Consider the following 19,500-nt stretch of genomic DNA (forward strand, 5'->3'; position numbering starts at 1 on the left):
TTAGCCTCGAGCCAGTCGAGTCTGCCGATGCCGGCTGACACTTTCCAGCTACCAGTCCGTGGACTGACTCTGGCCAACACCAACGACTACCACTGAACGCTGAATCGGGGCTCACTCTGCCCGAAGCAACAGGAGCTGAGGTGCATTGCCAGGGAGCTGCTAGCAAGGCCGCTGAACCGTGCGCCAGCAGTCTTCGCTCCCAGTCGTTCTCGTCGATTTTGTCGCGTCTCGCTGCCTCTTTGGTTTGATCCAATGTGGTGTTTAGTTCTCACTCCAGAGGGCGGAGGTGTGCTATTTAGGTGCGTGCGCAGTGACGCCGGATATCAGCCGGGCTGAAGAGAGCCATGTGAAAAGTGGTGCGACTGTGTGTTTCCGGAGGTTAAGGCCCAAGTCTGCTATTGTGCAGGTACAGTCGTCCCGTCGCGTGTGTGAGACAAGTAAAGGGCGGTGCCCACGGGTATCAGTTGTGCGCAGCGAGAGCGGTCTTCAACCTTGCGGCTGGTGGGCGTGTCTCCGTGGTGCCCTGTCAGCGCAGTGAGGTGCACTCGGGTGGATCAGCTGTCATTCTAGAATAGACGTCATAACTGAATTCTCACAAGTACTGTGGCACGTTCTTAGCACTGTGACAAGCTAACCACGGTAGTCGTGGTCGTATTTCACGGGTCGCGTAGTCTGTCGCCACGATGTTGTTATAGTTACAGTCAGAGGAAACACATTCAAACCATGCTCCGCAATATTCGGATCAACCAGAGTACATTGGGAAGTTATTCTGTATTGTTAGACTAGTTCATATGGCCCTGGTTAAAGAGTATTTCTTTATGTGAAACCTCAGAAGGGTAAGTATTTAAGTAACTTGGAGTGTCCTGAGTTGTGCTTACCCTAACAGTGATCTGGCTGCTGTTCACGTTATTTGTTGTTCTAGTATAAATTGAAGTGTTGTGAATAGGAAAGTACGGATAACTAAAGATTACGTTTTAAAGTTCTAAGTGATATTTTTTGTACGATTTTGTGTAAAGTTAGATGCTTGTAGTAATCGCTTTATGTTACAGAAATTTTTGTATACTTGTTTCGCTCTGTCCAAAATTTTGCAAATTGAGCCCGAACAGACTCGAATGACAGTGGCTACTTTGGAGTGTGATTGTCGCACTATTAACGGCTGGATACGATGCCATTTGCGTAAGATGAGTAATGTGTCGTTAACTTCAATTACTCTTTTGCGAGATGACTCATTTGTAATTATGTAATTCTGACCATTTACTCCTTTGTGGTTACTGCAAGGTTGAGTTTTCAGATTATCTTTAAGCATTGAAATCTGGCTTTGCGAAGCAATCATTTGTTACAGACTTTACGCTTATAAGTTATTGTGAGCTGATACTACCAGAATATGTTACTGAGTCTTAAGCCAAGGGCGAAAATTTAAATTTTGTATTATTACTACTTCAGACTTTTATCAAAAATTGTAAAATCTAGAAATTTTACGTAAATACAGTTACAGTTAATAAATACTGGCTTCATAGAAACATGTTTAAGTTTTAAGTGAATTTCAGGTTGTATAGATGATTCATTAGTTTTCGATGCTGTGGCCTCAAGTTCCACTCTGTCTTTGGGCACATTAAATTGCATTTTTTTAAATTTACTTTCTTAAAACTTAACTTACTTCAGAATAGGTTGTTAAAGTTTTACTTTGTAAAGAAAATAATTTGAATGTTCAGGTCAATGGTTTTGAACAGCGTCCTTCATCATTTTATGCAAACGTTAAGATCTATCATCTTAACAATTTTTATAATTTCTTTACTGTGTTTTGAAATTAAGTATAATAAAATCGTTGTGAAAATGAATCATTTAATTTCGCTTCAGCGCTTTACCACTACCTGTCCGCTCCCTTAACACTACAGCCGTTGCAGAGCCTTGTGCACGAGAAGCACTGACGGCGGCACATATATAATTAGTCTGTCCCGGCCTGAGATTCATTAATTCATTACCTACATCTTTCTCACCTCTTGTCCCCCCCCCCCCCCCCCCAAGACGCACTCGCCTGCAAACATCCACCCATTACACTACATTAACAGTAACATTTAATTTATTTCTTCTTCTTAATTCCTCCTTCCTCTGTCTGTTCTGATGTACTCAGTTCCCATATAAATGAATGTGTCGAGCTCTTAAACTAGTTAATTTCCTACTTTTATATGACTTTGGCTTGCCATTCTTGAAAGCAAAACAACGCTTCACGGGAGAAGCAAGGAAGAGAAAGAACAGTTAGAGAGAGAATTCCTCGCCAATAGAAGCATATCGGTTGCAACGCTAGACTTCAATTTCAGAAATAATTTACTGAGAATGTAATTCAGGAGCGTAGCATTCTGTGGAAGGCAACAATGAACTGAGAGAAAAGAGGAAATGATTCGGAGCGTCCGAAATATTTTACAGAGGGTTAGCGAAAATTGAGTGGAGCCATAACAAATGGGGATGTTCTCCTTAGAATCGACGAGGAAAGGAATATATGGAAAATACTACCCAGAAGAAAGAGATATGACGTTATGTGTATCAAGACATCAGATCATAGTTCTGTGATCTTACAAGGAGGCAGAAGCAGACACTGAAATATATAGAACGAATAACTGAGGACGCTGTGTGTAAGCACCACTCTGAGATTTACAGATCTGCATAGGATAGAAAATTATCTTGTCGCATCAAAGCAGACTGATGACGCTCTCCCCATCCCCGTGCAAAAATGTGAATCTGCCTTTAGTAGGGAAAGGACAGTGGACGACCACTCTCACCTGCAAACAAGCGGAATTATTTTAGAATTGGTTAAAAGAGCGTGGCGGTTACTGAAACAAACATGACCATTTTACGTGGACATTAGGAGACACTGAAGCTAAAACTAAACTAAACTAAACTCCGTCCGAACAGACCTTGGAAGGCCCAGCAGGACCGGCCGGCCGCTGTGTCATCATCAGCCCACAGGCCTCACTGGATGCGGATATGAAGAGTCATGAGGTCAACACACCTCTCTCCCGGCCGTATGTCAATTTACGAGAGAGACTGAAGCAGGCTGTCATAATCTATGATCTTCAGTTCCTTAGGTAATCTCAGAGTCCCCGGTTGTAACGGGTTATTTAGGCAGTAAAAAGCAATTATTTATTTAAAAAAAAGTTGTATTAAGGACAGGAACATTAAATAATGCTATTGAAGAAGTGCTATTACATATTTAGACACTAAAATAGTAACTGAAGTAAATACTTAAGAAAATGTATATTAGCCTAATCACCTTCGGCCACGCTCTCACAATGTTTACGCATATAAAAGTTTTTTATCCTTGGGTTGCATAATTCGTGAGCCCACTTTCAACATCCTATGCATTGGACCCTTTTTCCTTACTTTTTCCGTTAGTAATACTTCTATCTGGTCTCTACACTAAAGCAATGTCCATGTCCATGTTCCAGACTTTGTGAGGTTGAAAATTGTGTCTTCAAAGAACTATTGTCAACTTCAAAAGATCCCACATTTCTTCGGTTGAAGCTAGAAGCTTGTGCTAAGTTGATCTCCTCTGCGTGGATTACTTTTTTAAAAAGTCAGCGGACAAGTCACCTCTGGTACACGAGCTGTGCTGTCGAGGACATTTACAAGAATTTGCCCACGAAATGTCGTAAAAATAACTGGCGGTGGTGGAAGGCCGAAATATCTTTTCATTGCCAATTTCATCTTTCTAAAGTCCGAGAACTGATTCGATGATGAGCGGCAGCTTTACGAACTGATAAACCCTCCTTTCTTACCTTTCTCGCTGCTGCAAAAATGATGTCTGAAGTAACTTTTCGTCTTTTTGTGATTTTACAATACCTCTGCCCGAAAGAAGCGAAAAAACTAATAAAAATTCCTGCGGGTATAGATTGTAACATATGATGATCATTCCTCCCCCTCCCCCCCTCGTTTTTGTGATAACTAATCGCGAAAAGACATTTGAGACAAAAACAAGGCTGGAAAAACGGACCTCAGTGCAGCTTTACAAAACAGAAAATAATCGGCACACAAACTTCATTGGATAAAGCGTGAATAATGAGAGTTAATTATATTAACTAATGAGTATTTATGGCTGTAAAAACACTTAACTCCAGTAAAACGCATAAAACTGTCACCAGGGACTAGAAACTGCGTACATATGACTCAGAATATTGTGATTGTACTGTGGTTTGAGTTTAGTCCACTAGAAAGCAGCAGGGACCGAGAACTGAGTGAAAGGAGGAATGGTTCGAAATCGGGTTGTGTAACAATGTTTATGAAAAGGGTTTTACACCACTGGCTCTAGTAACGGTTCGTTTAAATTATGACGTTACAACAATGCTTTTAGTTCCACTTGTAAGGTAAGGATTTAATTCAGGTGATGATTATGGACTGAAGAAGCGTAATTATAGTCCCGTTTTTGTGATTTCTCGCGAGGATATTTACTTCTACGTTACACATGTTGGCAGCTGTTCTAGATTCGAATTTTGGAATATTTACTTCGTCTTCTTTTGTGAAGGCATTTCGGAAGGCTGTGTTTAGTAACTCTGTTTTGGCAGCACTGTCTTCTGTCATGCAGAGAAGGCATTGATTGTTTCTTGCCGCTAACATATTTCACATACGACCAGAATCTCTTTGGATTTTCTGCCAGGTTTCGAGACAAAGTTTCGTTGTGGAAACTGTAATAGGCGTCTCGCATTAAACTCCGCGCTAAGTTTCGAGCTTCTGTAAAGGATCGCAAATCTTGGGGATTTTGCGTCTGTTTAAATTTGGCATGTTTGTTTCGATGTTTCTGCAATAGTGTACTAATTCGTTTTGTGTACCAAGGAGGATCAGCTCCGTCGTTTGTTAGTTTATTTGGTATAAACCTCTCAATTTCTGCCGATGCTATTTCTTTGAATTTAAGACACATCTGGTCTACACTTATATTATTAATTTGAAATGAGTGGAGATTGTCTCCCAGCAAGGCGTCAAGTGAATTTTTATTTGCTTCTTGGAATAGGTATATTTTTCGCTTATATTTCGAGGATTTGGGGATTACAATATTCAGTCTCGCTACGACAACCCTGTGTTCACTAATCCCTACATCGGTTTTGATGCTGGTTATTAACTCAGGATTATTTGTTTCTAAGAGGTCAAGTGTGTTTTCACAACCGTTTACTATTCGCGTGGGCTCATGAACTAACTGCTCGAATAATTTTCAGAGAATGCATTTAGCACAATTTCGGATAATATTTTATGCGTACCTCTGCAATTAAACATGTATTTTCGCCAACATATCGAGGGTAAATTAAAAGTCACCACCAACATTATCGTACGAGTCGGGTACGTGTTTGCAATCATACTCAAATTTTCTTTGAACCTTTCAGCAACTGCATCATCTGAACTTGGAGGTCGGTAAAAGGATCCAATTATTATTTTATTCCGGTTGCCAACAATGACCTCTGCCTATACTAACTCACAGTAAGCATCTACTTCAATTTCGCGACAAGTTAAACTACTTCTGACAGCAGCAATACGCCACCGCCAACCGTGTTTAGCCTATCCTTTCGGAACACCGTTAGGTTCTTCGCAAAAATTTCGGTTGATCTTATATCCGGCTTTAGCCAGCTTTCAGTGCCTATAATGATTACACTGTAAAACATTACCTTAAAGAAACTGTCAAAAATGTGGTTTTTTATATTTGAGACTTAGGTCGGCCATTGTAGGTCGAGAACCATGGCTGAAATGTTAGGGAATCGTGCCGTCAGTTCACTGGAGAGATCTGCATAACAACTGGACCTGTAGTAAAGAAATTTTCGTTGCATCATGTGCCATTACATCTGATAAACTGTTTACTGTGGATCAAGCGGAAAGGCTTACCTCTTATGTAGAAGGCAGTCAAGAACGTACATTTTATTTCAAGGCTATAGAACAGAATGCATTAACTTCACGAAATTAAAACGATACTGTTAATTATAATTAATTTAGAGAGATAAGATTCAGTTGCATTAATTATTTATTCAAGCCGCGACCGCTTTCGGGATTTTAAAATTCCATCTTTAGGTGTATGAATCTGTAACATAGATATGAGAAGTGGGAAGAAATATAATGCAACATATGTATAAAAACCAAATGAACGGACTGCGGAAACAGGGCGACTTACTTATTGTACTTGGTAACGCGTAACATGTGGTCGGGCCAGTCTATGCAAGAACTCCAACCACTGCATGTTGGCGGGATTAGAAAAACGGCGAGGGTCCAACAATCAAACTGACCTAAAAATGTAACGTCCGGGCGGCTGGAACGAGGGAAACAGAAACCATGAACAGACATTGTACTCCCGTTTTCCGCTGGGCAGCCGCACGGTAGGAACGCTAACCACGCTAATGAGTGGAGGACTACGCCGGAGATCTGGAAGCGCAGAAGCCAACCGTGTACATGCAAGTACACTGACATTATCAACGAAGATATGTAAAATCTGGACTGAGTGGTCCGATCGCTTACAATATTTCATTTAAGAACGTAATAGGGTACGAACGATGTGTGATATGCCAATAGACTAAATAATTCTCAAGCTTGTGACAAATTTGTGAGATTTTTAGCAACAACGCAATGGTACGTAGGTGGAACGAATGAACAAGGGTTAAAAACTGTAACAACAGCTATAAAAATTAATAATAATATAGACCATGCTAAGTAAATAGCCACATGTGTGATAAATTATGGGCTCGAGTGGCGAAAAATAAAATATATAAAAACATCATACATTTAAAATTTGCGTGTAGTAATGTTAGCATCGAAAGAACAAACAAAAGTGATCAGGCTGGGCGCCATACATTATACGAAGCAATAATGATATGGAAGGAGGCTAAGATGGTTCAAATGGTTCTGAGCACTATGGGACTTAACATCTGTGGTCATCAGTCCCCTAGAACTTAGAACTACTTAAACCTAACCAACCTAAGGACATCACACACATCCATGCCCGAGGCAGGATTCGAACCTGCGACCGTAGCAGTCGCGCGGTTCCAGACTGAGCGCCGAGAACCGCTAGACCACCGCGGCCGGCGAGGCTAAGATGGGTAGCAACTAAACGAATGGGAGAAAAATAAGCCTGAACTTCACACACTAGGAAAAATATGTGCTGTAGTAGGCAACAAGGCGATGGTAGATAGGCCAAATGAGTGAGGAGGGGACGATCCTCTAAAAGCCGTGATAAAAAGTAATGGTCAGATGAACTATACCAAGTGGGTCATCATGTGTAGGATACGTTATAGGCTCAAGTAATGTATATTAAAACGTCTGCTCTTCTGGTTTTTACTCATAAGTTGCTTTATATTTCTTCCCTCCTCTCTATATGTTACAGTTTCATACAGCTGAAGATGTGATTTTAAAATCCCGAAAACGGTCGTGGTTCGAATAAATAATTGATACACCTGATCAGATCGTTCCAAATTAATTATCATGCTTCTCAGTTGCGGATATCATTCGTACTAAATCTTGTACTATTAGTTATTTTACGAAATAATTCACTAAAATGAAGAGTTCATGTAAAAATATTCTTCAGTGTAATGGAAAGAGTAGGTCGAAAGTGTGATACGTAATTCTCTTTACGTTAGCTGTATTCTATCGATCAGGAAGGTGGAATGAAGTCAAAGATGTGTTCCTGCGGCTATGGTCTACGGTCCGAAGACTGGTTTATGGTAGCTGTTCACGTGACTCTACCCAGTGCAAGCTTTTTTATTTCCGAGTAACAACTCTTACAGTTAATACCTGTCCCCGCCCTCCCCCGCCTCCCTCCTCCACATATACAGGGTGTTACAAAAAGCGCATCAAGGATTCCATGCGACGGAGGGTGGATGCATGTATCCTCGCTAACAGAGGACATTTTGAACATTTCCTGTAACAAAGTGTTTGAAGTCACGCTGGTACGTTCTGTTGTTGTGTGTTTCCATTCCATGATTAATGTGATTTGAAGAGAAGTAATAAAATGAGCTCTAACATGGAAATTAAGCGTTTCCGGACACATGTCCACATAACATCTTTTCTTTATTTGTGCGTGAGGAATGTTTCCTGAAAGTTTGGCCGTACCTTTTTGTAACACCCTGTATTTACACACTTCCCTCCACTAACAAGCTAACAAGCTGACGTTGCCTCCAGGTCTCAGAATGTGTCCCATCTTTCAGTCAAATTGTGCCATAAATTTCTTTTTTTCGTAATTCTACTCAGTGCTTCCTCATTAGTTTCTAGATATACTCATATAATCTTCAGCATTCTTATGTATTAATCCGTCAAGACGAAGTGGCAACTCGGATGTAGCAGGAGCTGCTTTCGCAGTCCTAGTGTCGAAGGTGAGTGCGGAAAATATCTTCGCTGGCATGCCCGACGGCTGACGGTTAACGTTATTAAATTCCTTGACGATGAGATGGAGAAGGGATCGACCGTTCATATACGTATTTGCAGGTGCTTGCTGACCGTACGCAAAAGTCTAACGGCATGCGTACGACGCGACAGTTACAAGGTTTCTACTTGCCTTTTAAACGTCGATTGTTCAGAGGAAGCGATTTTGTCTGGAATGAAGGAAATGAAGTATTGTGTTAGCCATAAGGTCTTTTACGCATATTTGTTTGTTTGAAGAGAATCACTTTTTATCATTATTTGACGACAGAAGATACACAAATTCTGAAATAATTTTTGAACTGACAGCAACCTGTTATCCTTCGTAACAGGCTAGTTAGTAAATTATTATACCCGCTTTCCCTCACTGACAATCACCCTCGTCCGCAAACGATTGTTAATAACAAAACATTATACAAGTTAGTACGATAGTTAAAATGGTGCGGAAAAGTATTGGAAATAAAATAAATACAATTAACTGAACAAAAATAATTATCACAGTCATTCTGATAAAGATTTAAAAATAAAAACTTCAAAACACATGAGAGTATATCTCAAATCAGCAACTTTCAACATTTTAGGGACGTACCTTAACCACCTTGCTACATGCCTATTCTGAATAATTCTTTTCGTGATTACTCGCAGTATCATGCCTATTCTGAATAATTCTTTTCGTGATTACTCGCAGTATCTTTATGCATTCGAAATATTTCTAGCCCTCGTAAGTGTAGCAAATGTTTGATGTAAATTATGTTCAACCAGTAACGTTGCAAAGTGGTAAGAGGCGGAATGAGCATATGAGAACTGTGGTAGGGAAGGTGAAGTGTCGGGCTTCGGTTTATTGAGAGAATTTTAGGAAAGACTGGTGCGACCTATTCTTGAGTACTGATCGACTGTCTCGGACCCGCACCAGGTCACTTCCTGCACCATTCTCATTGCATTATAACGGCCACCTTCACAGGTCGGATTGAAGAAAGACGTCGAAGCAATTCAGAGGTGGACTGCTAGATTTGTTACCGGTAGGTTCGAACAACACGTCAGTGTTACGCAGATGCTTCAGGAACTCAAATACGAATTCCTGGAGGGAAAGCGACGTCCATTTCGTGAAACACTATTGAGAAAATTTAGAGAAGCGGCCTTTGAAGCTGACTGCCGAACTATTCTACTGCCACCAACATACATTCCACGTTAAAGACCACGAAGATAAGATAAGAGTGATTAGGGCTCATGCGGAGGCGTATAAACAGTCGTTTTTTCCTCGCTCTATTTGCGAGTGGAACACGAAAAAAAAAAATGACAAGCAGTGGCACAGGGTACCCTCTGTCACGCTGGCTTGCGGAGTATCTATGTAGCTGTAGAATTTTTCACTGTAATGCGTGTGATCTGTCGGAGGACTAACCCGTTTTATATTGGACTACAGATTGCTGGTGATGGACCCGAAAAGAATAATAATGTGCAGAGTGAAGTAAAATATGTCACATTTATTGTAAGAAATAGAGTACATATGGCATTTTGTAAGAGGAAAGTAATGTAACGTTCTGAATAAAAGTATATGTTTACAGCTAATGTCTGCGTTGGAGCTTTTTAAGCCAACTGGGACCATATCGGAAATTACCCGGACGATCTACGCCTCGCCTTCCTTGTTCCCAATAATCAGCAGAAGATTGACGAACTTGCTATTACATTTTATGGCAACAAGATGAATTATTCTGCAGCTGTTATAGTGTTGAAAGAATTGTGGTATTATAAGCCTAATTTGGATGATTTAGTGCGTCAGTTTCGGGACGCTTACAGAGAATATGTATTTATGCCAAATGGTATAAGGTGTGCAAACATGTACTTTGATTTTAGGCAAGGTCGTTATAGGCCGTTGTGGTACACTTATTAGAACCTCAATAAAATAACCTCAAAAGTCATACCTCAGACGCACAGCCGAAGGCCATCCTAGAAAATGGCCTCACGGGTAGTGAGGCCTCCTGTTCAGGGTAGAAATAAATATAGGCTTGTACACAAGTTATCAAAAGAGAAACTTCATTGGCATTGTAAATGTTCTAATGAATTTTGTTTGCATTTGAGGCGGTTATTGTTACCACGTTTGTATTATTTGTTGGACATTTCAGTATGGCGTACAATCGCCGTTCCGCTGTGGGATTCAGAAGAGCAGACTATGAAAGCCTTACCGATTATCGTCAACAAGCCCAAGATTATGAACATAACAATTCTAATTCTTCGGCTGAACAACGGACAGGTGAAGACTCTTCACAATGGGAAGTGCCGATGCCAGCGTACCTATTCAGAACTCAAGGGGCATCCGCTTCGAATCAGAACCCTGTGGGAGCCCCATTAGAAAGTCAATCGCAGCCACCTGCTCTAACCAATATTTGATGAGGTAGCCAAACACGGGGTGACCCATTGGAAACTGCACTAATTCACGGAATAATATATGTAGAAGTAAGAACTGACAAACATTCCCGAACTGATATGGTGTTTTGTTGAACCCAAAAACGAATGCAAAATTGGCTAACAGATGGCGCTGGACAGCAACACGTCAGTCATGCCACATAAGAATAGTACATAAAATAAGCTGTTGTGAGAAAGGGAATCACATCGTTCCTAGCATGGCTGATAAACATCTGCAGAAAGGTCTGAATTTTATGCAGGATGGCGCTCCACACAATAGAGCTACGCGTGTGGAACATCTCTTGCGCACATCGTTTGACGAGGATCGCGTGCTGAGCCGCCCGTTCGTCATGCTTGGCCTCCCAGGTCCCCAGACCTCCATCCGTGTTGTTCTTGGTTGTGGGGTTACCTGCAGTCGCAAGTCTACCGTGATCGTCCGGCCTCACTACATATGTTAAACGACAACATCCAACGGCAGTGTCTCACCGTACCTTCAGATATGCTGTTCACAACATTGTCCATTGACTTCAGGTATTGCTAACAAATGACGGCCGACATGCTGAGCATTTGTTATGGAGAACATTGTCTTTGCTTAAAGTCGATTATTATGCTAATTATTGCTTTCGTGTATCCACAGGACATGTGGCCTGTAATTGAAGAAGTGTCATGATGATCTCTCCATTGGCAAAAGATTCCGGAATAGTCCCCCATTCGGATCTCCGGGAGGGAACTGCCAAGGGGGAGGTTACCATGAGAAAAAGATTGAATAATCAATGAAAGGATAACGTTCTACGACTCGGGGCGTGGAATGTCAGAAGCTTGAACGTGGTAGGGAAACTAGAAAATCTGAAAAGGGAAATGCAAAGGCTCAATCTAGATATAGTAGGGGTCAGTGAAGTGAAGTGGAAGGAAGACAAGGATTTCTGGTCAGATGAGTATCGGGTAATATCAACAGCAGAAAAAAATGGTATAACAGGTGTAGGATTCGTTATGAATAGGAAGGTAGGGCAGAGGGTGTGTTACTGTGAATAGTTCAGTGACCGGGTTGTTCTAATCAGAATCGACAGCAGACCAACACCGACAAGGATAGTTCAGGAATATATGCCGACGTCGCAAGCTGAAGATGAACAGATAGAGAAAGTGTATGAGGATATTGAAAGGGTAATGCAGTATGTAAAGGGGGACGAAAATCTAATAGTCATGGGCGACTGGAATGCAGTTGTAGGGGAAGAAGAAAAGGTTACAGGAGAATATGGGCTTGGGACAAGGAATGAAAGAGGAGAAAGACTAATTGTGTTCTGTAACAAGTTTGAGCTAGTAATAGCTAATACCCTGTTTAAGAATCACAAGAGGAGGAGGTATACTTGGAAAAGGCCGGGAGATACGGGAAGATTTCAATTAGATTACATCATGGTCAGACAGAGATTCCGAAATCAGATACTGGATTGTAAGGCGTACCCAGGAGCAGATATAGACTCAGATCACAATATAGTAGTGATGAAGAGTAGGCTGAAGTTCAAGACATTAGTCAGGGAGAATCAATACGCAAAGAAGTGGGATACGGAAGTACTAAGGAATGACGAGATACGTTTGAAGTTCTCTAACGCTATAGATCAGCAATAAGGAATAGCGCAGTAGGCAGTACAGTTGAAGAGGAATGGATATCTCTAAAAAGGGCCATCACAGAAGTTGGGAAGGAAAACATAGGTACAAAGAAGGTAGCTGAGAAGAAACCATGGATAACAGAAGAAATACTTCAGTTGATTGATGAAAGGAGGAAGTACAAACATGTTCCGGGAAAATCAGGAATATAGAAATACAAGTCGCTGAGGAATGAAATAAATAGGAAGTGCAGGGAAGCGAAGACGAAATGGCTACAGGAAAAATGTAAAGACATCGAAAAAGATATGATTGTCGGAAGGACAGACTCAGCATACAGGAAAGTCAAAACAACCTTTGGTGACATTAAAAGCAATGGTGGTAACATTAAGAGTGCAACGGGAATTCCACTGTTAAATGCAGAGGAGAGAGCAGATAGGTGGAAAGAATACATTGAAAGCCTCTATGAGGGTGAAGATTTGTCTGATGTGATAGAAGAAGAAACAGGAGTCGATTTAGAAGAGATAGGGGAATTTAAAAGAGCTTTGGAGGACTTACGGTCAAATAAGGCAGAAGGGATAGATAACATTCCATCAGAATTTCTAAAATCATTGGGGGAAGTGGCAACAAAACGACTATTCACGTTGGTGTGTAGAATATATGAGTCTGGCGATATACCATCTGACTTTCGGAAAAGCATCATCCACACAATTCCGAAGATGGCAAGGGCTGACAAGTGCGAGAATTATCGCACAACCAGCTTAACAGCTCATGCATCGAAGCTGCTTACAAGAATAATATATAGAAGAAAGGAAAAGAAAATTGAGAATGCGCTAGGTGACGATCAGTTTGGCTTTAGGAAAAGTAAAGGGACGAGAGAGGCAATTCTGACGTTACGGCTTATAATGGAAGCAAGGCTAAAGAAAAATCAAGACACTTTCATAGGATTTGTTGACCTGGAAAAAGCGTTCGAAAATATAAAATGGTGCAAGCTCTTCGAGTTTCTGAAAAAAGTAGGGGTAAGCTATAGGGAGAGACGGGTCATATACAATATGTATGAAACATCCCCTTAGAAAAATTATACATGACTGTGCTTAAACTAACACACAATATTTTTAGCGCAACTCAATCTGTCTTTCAAAAATCCCTACAAAAGAATGGCCCTGACTAACATTAACCTACATGTTTCACAAATCACTTACCTCCCCAAAAATCTTCGTTACTCGAACTACTGCAATACAGCGAGCGCCACTACTGCCAGCTACATAAAAGATTCAAACTACTGAAGGGACTAACTACTGATAGGCATAGATAGCAAATGAAAGACCTTAATAGAGAACAAACAATGTATTTACCTCAATAGTGTTCAAAAGTCATAATGTATATAGCAGTTCATGATATCCAGTATCGCAAATTTCAAAACTCCGCCATCTCTCTCCTCACATTGTAATGGTCGCCTGATCGTAGATATTGCTAATTGCTATAATCGCACTATTTCACTCCCATTTACGGAGCTTGTTAGCACTTGATGTTAGGTTGGCGCCATTAAAATGCATTGTGTTGTGGTAATCGCTGCTACTTGCTGGATCGCTGCTGTCTCTCGATGCTGATGCTGGCTCTAAATCTGGTTGTCTAGGGTTAAAAACATGAGGTCCCGTGTTTTTTATGTGCTTTTGATGATAAAGAACGAGCGAAACCAACAAATATGTAAACTTCAAATATTTATTACTCTGGTGGCCATCTTAATTCCACTGTCCACCAAAGACCATGACTCAACACAAAGTAGTACTTCCGTTACATGTTCTTTGCATTGTTTATCCGCCTCAAACCATAACACACAAACACACTTTACCAAAGTGACATTCCGACTGCCTCCTCGACCCTTCTTGCTGCTCGTATTTATAACATTGTCAAAGAACTACTAAAAAGAGATATAGTTTATAAGTCACATGTACATCTGTTATCATAATTTGTGCAGAAAAGTTATTAATTTGCATCGAGTGACATAATTTAACATGTTATTAAAATGACAGACAGATTTGTTGACTTGACAGAATAATTCTTTGTTACAAAAAGGCCGTTTTTTAGAAGTTTGTCAATTGACTTCTCTTTTTTTGCATAAATAAGTAAGTAACATGAATTATTAAGAAATACATTGGTTTTCGTCTAAAATAGGATTGCTTACGAGAATACTGAGTGAAAACGCTCCTAGTGAACAAATAGGTTTCACTGGGTGATTTTTATATAAGGAGATCCAAAATACCTAAGTTGTCCACTATTTTTCGTACTTCATATTAATTATTTAAGATGAACTTAGTGTTTTTACATGATGACATTTGCTGTATCAGTGATCAAGTGATATAAACTTTTGTGTGGGTCAGTTACTCAGTATACTCGTAATTTAATGGGTTGACTGTTTATGCAGACATGTTATGCAATCATTGTTAACATACACAATAACTTTTCTATAATCATAAATACTCGTTAAACTGGTTGAATTTGTAGGGTATCGCATACTTCGGTACAGTAAAGCCTTTAATATGTTCTGTTACAACATCCACCACTGCTGGCGGCTCACCTCCAACTGCACAACGCTACGTGCTGTTCACATCCAGCTGCCCAACACTACAATGGCTGACAACAATGCAAACTGGCCACAGACTGCACACAGCAAAGCCAGTGATTTTCATACAGAGCGCTACGTCACGTTGCCAATAAGAAAACATAAACAGCCTACTTACATAGCCCCCATGCTCCCCACAAAAAAATTTACAATTTGTTTTGGGCAGTGGAATAATGATTTGATAAAATTTTTCATAATTACAATAACAAAGGTATCAAATGCACACACTTATTGATACAATGTTGGTCAAAAGCTAAAATTGTCTCACAGTCCATAAAGACAGTCCTGATCGTTCATCACAGTAAAACTACCGTTTCTTTTCTCAAAGTCTGAGCAGTAAAAGACAATGCACCTGGAAGTAGTGGATTTCCATGCAGTCTTGAAGAAGTAGTGTTGTCCTTCCAACAGAAAGACAGTGCTGACTCTTGACATGCTGACAGGTAATGGGCCACAACAGAGCAAACCCACAGCAGATTCATTCGACGTTTTGAAGAATATTGGTAGGTAGGTCATCACAGAGCAGACCCACTGTAGTCCTGGTAGAGATTACGGTATTGGTGGGCCACCAGAGTTGCAGACACACTGTAGTCCTGGTAGAGATTGTGGTATTGGTGGGCCACCAGAGGTGCAGACCCACTGCAGTCCTTGTAGAAATAATGGTACTGGTGACTCATCAAAGGTGTAGACCCACTGTAGTCCTTGTAGAGATAATGGTATTGGTGGGTCATCAAAGATGCAGACACACTGTAGTCCTTGTAGAGACGGCCAGCAGCCATCTGTTGTGACTGTGCAGGTGCACAATCACCATTGCAGAGTCTTGCGGATAATATAGCAAGTCCATGAACCACTACTTGTGCATTCACAATTTTTTTTTTTTTTTTTTTTTGAAATGTCCTTCGAACCAGCAATGCTGTTATCCAGTCCCTTGCTGAATTATTAACACACGTGCAAACACTATCAGTCCCTACTTCTCACATATTGTCCATATACTATGACCAACAGAAACGTGTGCAGTGAAATGTAACTTACAAGTTACTTAATTTGATGAACTGGTGTCAATTACAATATTATAACATGAGAATACAAAACAAAGGTACAAAATACATCATTAAAGAACATAACAATACAGATAACATTTGCAGTAATACAGGCTTTACAAAACAATAGAAATAAACATATACATTAGTGTTACAGGAATTATGACATAAGTAAATACATAAAAGATCAGAATAACTTTTAAAACATCAACTTCACACATGAGCATTAAAATAAAACAGAATAAATAATGTCTAAACATCTTTACAAAGTAAATAACATAGTATTAATGCCAATTATACTGTATTTGAGGATAACAGTATTCCTCATCATAGTGGATGTAGCTTAGTATTAGAAAAATTCTACAACATAGGTCTTATCAGATTAACATATAAATACAGGAAAAACATAAATACACAAGGGTACACAAACATATAGTGGAATAATACAAGGAAAGGACAGGGTTTGTTTTACTGCAGTATTTTGCAAACAAAACTTTCTTTACTTCTTGGAGATCTCCCTTCATTCTTCATTATTTCCAAAAGTCCTATCTATACCTGCTTTCTGTACTTTTCTCGTATAGCCTCTCAGTGCATTTCTTCAAATTCATCGCAACTCATTCTCTTATAGGCTATCCCCTCTTAAGCTAACTTAAATCTACTGAGCTCAGATGCTAAACTAAGGGATGAGGCAATGCAGCAGCACAAAAAAATTAACACAAACATCAATGACAAAAAATTTAAATAGGCAAAGCAATTGCAATATTACAACTAATATAAGGCACTGTGCAGCAAACAAGAAAAATAAATCAGTAGTAAAACTAGCTTAACAGAGTAATACAAAGTGAAATTTAGTAGCACTATGCCTGGAAAACAGCCGCAGCAAATGCAATAACGTATATCTAAACATGAGAAAGCTCAAGCAGAAAAAATATTACAGTAAAAATGGCCTTGTTTAATACCTATGTCACATGTTAACACTAGTGATGCATCACAATTTATTCTACAAAAGAAATTACCAGGTACTTGAAAAGAAAATTCTGTATGCAATTCCTGTGAAGGGAAATGTGTTCTTGTGCTCCTTCGTTTTTTTTAAGTACATCAAAGTTATTATTTACTGGTCTGTAGGCATAAAATATTTACATCTAATATTTACATCTAATAAAATATTTACATCTATAAAATTTTATTTTAACCAATGCTGCAGGGCAGCTAGAAACTAGATATTATACAAAATGAGCAATCTCTCAACTAGAAATACAATAGATGTAAAATGTCTCTCATCATTTCATTAGGCATTTTAGTAAATATCATAAATTAAGAGCTCCACAGTGTAATCATATATTTTCAAGTTTGAGCGTGTCGTATTTGCGATGCTTTCTACAAAGGACTGTCAATAACGAGGATAATGGCCTCCCCCTTTTTTTTCTACCTATGCCTCTGAAAAGGCACACACTAATGGCTTTTTCTCCAGGCGTCTGACACAGCTGGGTGCCCATGACGCATTACGTTCAGGTGGTCACTCAACTTTCTTACGGAAATATTTACGACAGCAGTTTCCGCTACAGTGACAGTCTCATATAAAAATATTTCACAGGTCGAGAATTTACGTTGCAAATGTGTAGAAATAAAATTTTATGAATATAACAGTGTCCAAAAAATTTTCGCCGGCATTGTGATACATTCACGCATTTACACACATTTCATAACTCATAAAGTACGATTCTTGGTTTCCAACATCCTTTTTCACAAGTCAGAGTTCCTAACCACTATTCATTACTCCTTACCTTATTACACATATATATATTCGTTGACACATCAATCTTGCGACGACACTTCAATATTTCATCATAATAAACACATAGCATAATCAAATTCCTTATATAGCATCAGCTTATTGATCATAAACATACCTCAACAGCATAATACACATCGTCATCGTAAAAATAACATCAAAACACCTCAGTCAAATCTCAAAATCGTCGTAGCTTTCTGCAATAATTTCAAAACCTAAAGAAAATTCTCTGCTCATTTCAGTAGTGTCATCTACCTCAAACATACTTTAAAAAACATGATCCCATACCAAATACATCATTCAAAGCTCTCATAATATCACAATGGGTCTGAAAAAATATGAACCGTTCACAAAGTACAAACAAAATACAATTGCGTAAGTGTGAAGTTATACAACGGTGTAATTACGTAAACATGTGTCACTGATGTAGTAAAATAAATGTTTGTCTCTCTCAGTTAAATGATCAGATAGCTGTGTAATTATGTGTTAGAGAAATATGGTACCGATGTGTAAAGTTGTATAAGCAAATACCATATTAGCTAGGGCTCCTTGTGCTTGCCAAACACATGGTATACAAAGTAGGCGTGTACCCCCCTGAGGATTAATGTAATTATACCCTCAGGTGTTACAGATTACAGCAATGGAATGAAATGTATCACGGAAAACTTTCTTTGTAATTCAAAAATCTTTAAAAATAAATGTTTTAAGTACAAAATTAATCACTCAAATACGTGTCCTGTAGCGCTAGATGTGCGTCTTGCTGTAAGATAATCTCTGTGGAAGTGTCTTAGTTATCGTCCTCCAAAAGCTAAGTTCTGTAGAAGTCAATGTACTTACCTCATGATAAACAAAAGTGAAATGCTTTGCCTATAGATATCTTAGTTATTACGCTTATTATTGTGATGAAGAAATTACTGTGCTGTAACGTATTGTTGTGCTACGGAAAAGGCTGTCTCATTGTAGCTATACCACAAAAGTTACCACTAAAACATGTTTTGCTTTCCAGAAGAATTCAGAAAAACCGTGCAGATATAAAACAGATACTCCGCAAAAGCAACAATGTAAATTGTGTCACACATTAGTAACGTCGTGATATAATCGTGTAGCTGTCACATAAACTAACCACTGTGTCATCTGGTATCTCTCAGAAAGTACTTTAAATCCGGAATGTATTTTCAAGTAAACCAAAATGTTGCATTAGAATCTCATTAGCAGTATTGGTAAATGTTCTAAGTATGTGAGCCTTATAGTCGTTACGTAATCGTGCAACTAACAAGCAAGAATGATGTACAAATAACAACATTGTGTCGTCTGTTCACTGTAACAATGCATTCGTAATTTCTGTTTAAAAATGTTCCCTAGGTTCTAGACTGGATATTTAACTTCAAACATTGTTGCATGTTAACAGTTTCTTAAGTCTGACAATGCATACTAGAAATGTGAAGTGAAAAGTTTTATGGCAAAGAGAAAGTTAAAAAGCAGATTATCTTTCAATAAACAGTTTTACATGTGAAATGTGGTGTAAACCTTTACTCTTCCTAGTACGCAGAGTTTCAACTTCAATGCAATTATCATGTGGTATACGTCGGATTCTGTAAGGTCCATTGTAAACTAGAACGAATTTGTGACTCAAGCGTTTCTTCTTATGTGACAATGAATGAGCTTTAATGAGA

Source organism: Schistocerca cancellata, chromosome 1 (genome assembly GCF_023864275.1).
Source record: "Schistocerca cancellata isolate TAMUIC-IGC-003103 chromosome 1, iqSchCanc2.1, whole genome shotgun sequence".
NCBI classification, from domain to species: Eukaryota; Metazoa; Arthropoda; class Insecta; order Orthoptera; family Acrididae; genus Schistocerca; species Schistocerca cancellata.